The sequence below is a fragment of the Humulus lupulus genome, chromosome 4, assembly GCF_963169125.1.
Source record: "Humulus lupulus chromosome 4, drHumLupu1.1, whole genome shotgun sequence".
NCBI classification, from domain to species: domain Eukaryota; kingdom Viridiplantae; phylum Streptophyta; class Magnoliopsida; order Rosales; family Cannabaceae; genus Humulus; species Humulus lupulus.
In genome coordinates, this window is record NC_084796.1 from 93,210,568 (window position 1) to 93,218,199 (window position 7,632).

The window sequence follows — 7,632 nt, forward strand, 5'->3', positions numbered from 1 at the left end:
GCAAGGTCGAAGAGGCGACATGGGAACTGGAATCAGATATGCGGGAGCGGTATCCCGAGTTGTTCAGGTAAATTTCGAGGACGAAATTCTCATGAGGAGGGGATAGTTGTAACGACCCAAATTCAGTGTTAAGGCTTAGGGCCTGGAGTAGTATGCCTGAAGGGCATAATGGGATTTGGTGTGTGTCTTTATTGAGCCTAATTCATGATTATGATTTATTGCACGTTATATGACTATTTGATTATTTGAGAAGCATGACTATGTGAATTAGTATGCATGTAGAATTGATTGTCTTAGAATGAGCATGATTGTAACTTGGCCATGTTAGGGCATAACTGTGATAATTGTACTATGTGAATTGTGCCATGTGAGTGTGGTGTTATTATCAGGATGCGCGCACCGAGACGGTCCTAGTGAGCCAATTAGCCTAAAAGTCACAACGGGATGTTGTACCCGGCTCGGGAGGAGCCTAGGGGTACTTCGGGAATCTTATAAAGTTGAGTTGGGAATGAGTGGTTAGTTATTGGTAATTGAGTAACCTGGGTAACTGTTTGTAACTGCTTTGGGTAACAAGTTTTAGATAGAAAATGGTAGAAATGAAATAGAAGTGAAAGGACTTAGGTGCCCTTGAAAGTTTAGTTAGGAAGGGTTATGAAAAAGGGGTAAAATGGTCTTTTGGCTAGGGTAATAGACATTTTGCAGCTGGGATTTAGGGGGGATACGGTTTGGGCATTTGGGTTCACTTGTGGTTTGATAAAATTAGAAGAGAAGGAAAAGAAGAGGAGAGAAAGGCTAGGGCAAGAAGAAGAAAGAAGAAGAGGTGTAGAAGGGGCCGAAGTGGGAAGCTTAGGAGGAGATCAAGGAACTTTTAGGGTGGATTCTACTCTTGAGGTAAGGATCTTATGCTTATTTAAGTTTGTTTTCTGTGTTGGTTGAGGAATTTAATGCTTGAGTTAAGATTTTCATGGGTTTTGGTTTGGGTTGCTGAATTTGAGGTCAATGGTGTGGATCTTGGGTGTGTTGATGTTTTGACCTTGATCCTAGTGTTTGTAGGGTGTTAGATTGTTCATATGAGGTTTGGATTTGAGTTTTGAGACTTAGGTATTGGTTTGGGGTGATTTGGAGAGGTTAAAGCTCGAGAAAAATTGCAGGAAAAACCCAGAATTCTGGGTCTGCGAAGGTGTCCCGCGGCAGGGTTTTTGTATGCCGCGGCGGGGGAGCTTCTGTCTGTTGGGTGCCGCGGCACAAGGAAGTTGTGTCGCGGCACAAGGCAATTTTCAGGATAGCTTTTTTTGGCAATTTTAGGTCTTAGCTCCGGGGGTTCGGGGGATGCCTCCGGGGTGTTGTTTTAAGGTTTTAGAGGTCCCGGGAGTACGGGATTGGTCCCGGGAAGTGGTTTTGGCTTGGTTAGTATTTAAAGTGTTTGATGTGTGTGTTGTGACTAGGATTTGGGAGAGGCTCGTGCTAGTGGACCGTGCTCGTGACCGTGGTACTTTGGAAAGCTCGGGATACAGGTAAGAAAACCGTAACACCCGAGATTAGGGCATGGCCCCACTGTGTGATTGTAGGGCATGGCCCCAGATTGTACTATGTGCAAATGTTTAACCTTAAATGAGTCATGATGTGTGTGAATGATTATTTCGAATGTACTATATGTGTGATTATGATGAAATGAACGGCAAGGGCCGAGTGCGGCGTAGGCCGGGGCGGCCGTGGGGCCGAAAGTAACACACAGCACATGGGATGCTTATATTCAGGGTGGGACCCAAGGGATACATGAGTTATCCTCGCGGTGAGAACCGAAACTCCTTGCTTTGGTAAGGCCTTGGGGGCGGCATGGTCGTACTTGTTTATTATGATGGTTTTTCCTATGTGTCAGTGAATTATGCCAGCTATTTGATTTGCATATGTTATGTGCTATTTGGGTTTTCTTGCTGGGCTTTGGCTCACGGGTGCTCCTGTGGCAGGTAAAAGCAAGGAGTCAGTCAACCGGCCATGAGTATGGAGAGCGTGGGGGCGGCGCGTACATGTTCGGCCTGCCCGACTGCTTTGGTTGGGGGCATTTTGTATATGGCTGTATTTAACCATTCTTTTGATAGCTGATCAAGTGTAAATCTATTTTTGTGTTGTAAACATTTTGTAAACCTTATTTTGGGATCCCAGATGTTTTATATTTAACATTTTCAATGAAGTTGACCATTTTAAAAGAATACAGCCTTAAACTCTAGTTTAATCACACTTTTGGTTTTAGAAACCACTTTGAGTCAATTAAATGCACAATTTCTGTTTTAAACTCACTTAGTAACGACTCTAAGGTAGTAGGGCGTTACAGTCGTGCCCCGCCGAGCCTACTTGTGCCGCCAGCCCTAGGGTTTTTACTCCTAGGGTTTGCACATTGTTATTCATTTAAATTATGGGCCTAATTAATTTTAGCCCATAATTAAAAATTGTTTTATTTTGAATTAATTGTATGAGCCCAAATTAAAAAATGGACTTAATAACTTATTGGGCATTAAAGCCCAAGTTAATTATTCTTAAAATTTATTTAAGATAATTAAAAGTTATTTTAATTAAAAAATAAATGGATAAGTGACTTAATGGATTAAGACTACTTGTGAAGGCCCAAAGTTGAAGATAGATATCTCTTTAGGTTTTATTTAGTCTCTTACAGTTTTGTGTATAATTTTGCAAGTGTTGTAATTTTTCTAAAAATACCCAAGATACCTGGCCCGCATTTATTTATTTAGTATTTATTTATTTAAATGTTTGAATGTGATTAAATTGTTTAATACTTTATCATGCATTTTTGACATGCCATACATATAACCCACACAATATTTAAAATTATGCATGCATCTCATATGAGCAGAAACATGCCTTAGGATTGTTCTTTGTGATTATATGCTTTATGTGATGGACTATATAATAATAAATATAGTTTTAATTAGTTCAAGAGCGGAAATAGATTTTAAAAGTTGTTTAATTTCTAGTATTTAATAAAAAAAATTATTAGATAATAAATTATATTTCTAGTAATTATAGCAAATTAAAATTGAATTAAAAATGGCATAGTTCTATAAGTTTGATTTTGCTTAATTGGATTAGTAATTATTAGAATATCATTTGGTAAAAATATATCACTTTATTTTTACAAACTAATTAAAAAGCGTAGGATGTTTTGAGAAAACACATATTTCAAAATAGTGAATGGGAGAGGGAGTTATGACAATAAGTCCCATGGTCTCCATTATTAGTTGGCACCGAGGTAGCATGGAGAGGGGCTCGCGGTACCATTGCTTGTGTCCTCCCAAGGAAGGTTTCCGACTGTGTTATTCTCAAGATAAATTTTTTTTTTCAAGAATATGATTTGATGATGTATTTCAAGTTTGACTGACCATAAGACACACTCTTGAGATAAGTCATTGATCTAAAATAATAGGTTACAGTCACAAGGTACATTAGACTTTCGAGCGGACTAGTGTATTCTTGACCAAACAAGCGTTTGTTTATAAGTCAAAAGAGAAATATTGATTTGAGTTTTCATTTATAAATTTGAGAACTTGTCTCAAAATTAATTTGGAATTAGTCTGACCTACCCTAAGGCTGGTCCATTATTATTCAAATTAATTAATCGTGGAATTAGTAATTATTTTTTATGTGTTCTTTAAATGTTGCATTCATGCACCATGTTTACTATTTCAAAAATAACTGATATTTATTATATGCATAAATTCATTTTTGTTTATTTATTTATTTTCAGCAATCATGTCTAGCTACAATCCTGTATCTTCTTTACTTGCAAATGAAAAGTTGACTGGTAAAAACTACATGAAATAGAAATCAAACTTGAACATTGTATTAATATGTGAGAACCACAAAATTTTCTTCACTGAGGAATGTCCTGAAGTCCCTCCCGTTACTGCTGCCAAAACTACAAGAGAAAAGTTTGATAATTGGATCTTATCAAACAACAAAGCGAAGTGTTATATGCTTGCGAGTATGAGCGATGTGCTCAGAAAGAAGTTTGAGAACACTGAGAATGCTTATGAGATCTGGGATACCCTTCAAGATATGTTTGGGCAGCAGTCAGATCAGTTCATGCATGAGGCCACCAGATCCTACATGACCAAGAAAATGAAGAAAGGAGTTTCTGTCAGAGAACATGTATTAGACATGATCAATATAATGCACAATTTCATTATCCATGGGGCAATCATTGATGAAAGGACTCAAGTAAGCATTATACTTGAATTTCTTTCTCCAGCTTTTAAAGGTTTCACAACCAACTATGTCATGAACAAATTATCATATAACATGACACAGCTATTGAATGAGTTGCAAACTTATGAATCTCTTAACAAAGGTTCTGAGAAAGAAAGAGAAGCAAATGTTGCTGATTCTAATCCATCATCTTCAAAGGCTAAAACCAAAAAGAGGAAAAATGGAGATGGAAAGGATAAGGAGAAAGAAAAAGATAAGAATTCAAAGAAGCCTAAAAAGTCATCAAAAGGCAAAGAGAACAAGAACACCAAAAGCTCCAAAAAGAAGACTCCTAAAGGGACTTGTTTTCACTGTGGAGTAGATGGTTACTGGAAGAGAAACTGTCCAAAGTATCTCATTGACCTAAAAGAGAAAAAGAAAGGTAAATTTGATTTACTTGTGTTAGAAATTTGTTTAGTGGAAGACAATTCCTCATCCTGGATAGTAGATTCAGGAGCCACTAATCATGTTTGTTTTTCTCTACAGATTCTCAGTTCGACGAGGAAGCTTGCTGATGGAGAGGTGACTATAAGGGTAGGCAGTGGTCAGATTGTCTCTGCAGCAGCAGTTGGAACAGCCCGTCTTGAATTTAAGAAGAATAAATTTCTTATTTCAAAGAACGTTTATTATATTCCTGGATTTTCTAGAAACTTAATTTCTGTTTCTATGTTGCATGAATAAGGTTTTAAAATTTCTTTTAATAATAATTCGATTGTTATTTCAAGATATGGTTTTAAGATGTGTTCTGCAAAATCTATTGATGGGCTTTATAAACTGCAAGCTAAAGATAAATCTACTTATAATTCTGAATTATTTAAAACAGCTAATCCTAGATCTATTAAACGACAAAAAACTGATTCCGATAGTGAAACATATCTGTGGCACTTAAGATTGGGCCATATTGGTCTAGACAGAATTAATAGGCTTGTAAAGGATGGTCCTTTAAGAGAACTATCTATTGGATCTCTCCATGTTTGTGAATCCTGTCTAGAAGGCAAAATGACCAAGAGACCTTTCTCTACTAAAGGTTCAAGAGTTACAGAACCACTTCAGGTGGTACATACGGATGTTTGCGGTCCACTTAATGTACAAGCAAGAGGAGGTTATGTATACTTCATCACTTTTATTGACGATTATTCAAGATATGGTTACCCATACTTAATGCAAAGAAAATCTGAAACTTTTGGAAAGTTCAAAGAATTTCAAGCAGAGTCTGAAAAGCAATTAGGTAAATCACTAAAAGTTCTTCGATCTGATCGAGGAGAAGAGTACTTGGATTTTGAATTCGAGGACTATTTGCGTGAGCATGACATTCAATCCCAACTCACAGCACTAATCGTGAAAATTTGTACGCAAGTATACGTGATCGATTAAAGTAATATAGATGATAAATAGAGTATTGTAACGCCCCAACTCCAGGGACCGCTACAGTGCACGTTGCAAACAGTGCTAAACTCGCTAATCGAGTCGTTTGGCCATAAACGTGTAACTAAGTATGATTAGCGGTTTAGGGATTAAACATTTTGGTTAAGATATAACGTTTCACTAGAACGTTTACTGTATACATTGGGATCCCAAAAATATAATTTCAGAGTCTATTACAAGAAAATATTTACAACAGGCCGTTCTAAGCGGCAAAACAGGGTTTAACCCTAGTTCCTCTTTCAAACCTCGCCCAAGTATTGGTCGAGCAGCTGCATATGTACATGTCATCACCTAAGCTCTCCAACTCAAGGATGGTCCAGCTTCCTTTTGCCTTTACCTGCACCACAGAGCACCCGTGAGCCGAAGCTCAGCAAGAAAACTCATATGCTCATGAACAGTCATATCATGACATCAAATCATATCTGGCATGCCTAGCAAACATAGCTTTATTCAAGCATGCAAATGAATTCAAACCAATGCTGGGGTATCCAGGATAAGAAATCCTGCCCTTATGATTGGAGGACTATCAAGTCAATCCTAATCAGATGAGGGTCTCAACACTTGAGGTTCTGGTAAACCATGCTGAGTGACCAACAAGCAAGTCACTACGGGGCTCAGCACCCAAAGCCATGCATATGATGATCAAAATGATCATATAGAGCTCATAGCTCTGATCAGATGAGTGAATATCACTTGAGGTTTTGGTAAACCCTACTGAGTGACTGAAAAACAAGTCACTAGGGCCTCAGTGCCCATAGCCGGGTAACGACACCGTTACCTAGGCTCTCCTGCAATGGCTCTTATCAGATGAGTGACTGACAAGCATGTCACTGTGGGGCCGGTGCCCATAGCCATGTGACATACAGTCACGGGGCTCACTGGCCCTAGCTCTAAATGGCTAACCCTTGGCTAGACAAGTGCTTTTTAGTATTCATCGACTTGAGGTCGGTCCGGCATTAATGCTCATTTGAGTCATTCAATGCAGAAAGTCGATTAGATCTAATCTTTGTTGGCTTGCGTTGAACACGCTAAGGCCGTCCTGACTAATGATTCAGCGCAATGTGACCAGTGCCCAATACCACTGCCGAACCTGACTAATGAGTCACAGCTTCACAGTTGATACTAACACCTTTGCCAATTTTGACTAATGAGTCAGTACCATGCACAAGTAAGCATTGCTACCAAACATATATCATATGTCACACATCCAAAGATGAGGGATTCAACATGCTAACTTAACAATTGCGAGCATAATAATGATCATGCACAAACACAGAGACTCAAGCTCTGACCAATCTCATATTCATCATTCATGGCATGCCCTAATCTCATGTTTCTCGTGCTTCACATGCATCACACTTAATCATCCAGCATGTCTCAATAATAATCATATGCAAATGGGCAAAATTGCCAAGTATCCATTATGATATCAATGTTTACATTTAAACATCCAACATGCATCAATAATAGCCATGCATGTCACACATGGGGTGCAGTTTTCTTACCTTCGGTCCAAGCACAGGTTACCAACACATGAGCCACAAGCACGATCCCAATTCCAATTCCCTAGTGATAACCTAGTCACAACCATAATATAAAAACCTCATCAAAATGAGTAAATAAATACTTCCAACCCCAACCCAAGCCTCAGAGACAACAAATCCCACTCAACTTGGTGGTGGGATCGATCGCAGGCCCTTAGAGTTAAGTTCCCATGCTCAAAAAATTAATTTGCCCAAAAATGTCAATAAGTGTCGCGGCCCTCCCGGCAAGCGCCGCGGCCCTTAGGCAAAACAGAACCTCCACCGGTTTCTTCAAGCCTGGGCCGCGGCGCCCAAGAACAGAGCCGCGACCCTACCTTGAACCAGCCATTTTTCCTCGTTTTCAACCTTTTAAAACCTCCCAAAAGCATATCCAAACATCTCCAAACTAAAAAATCAAAGTTCC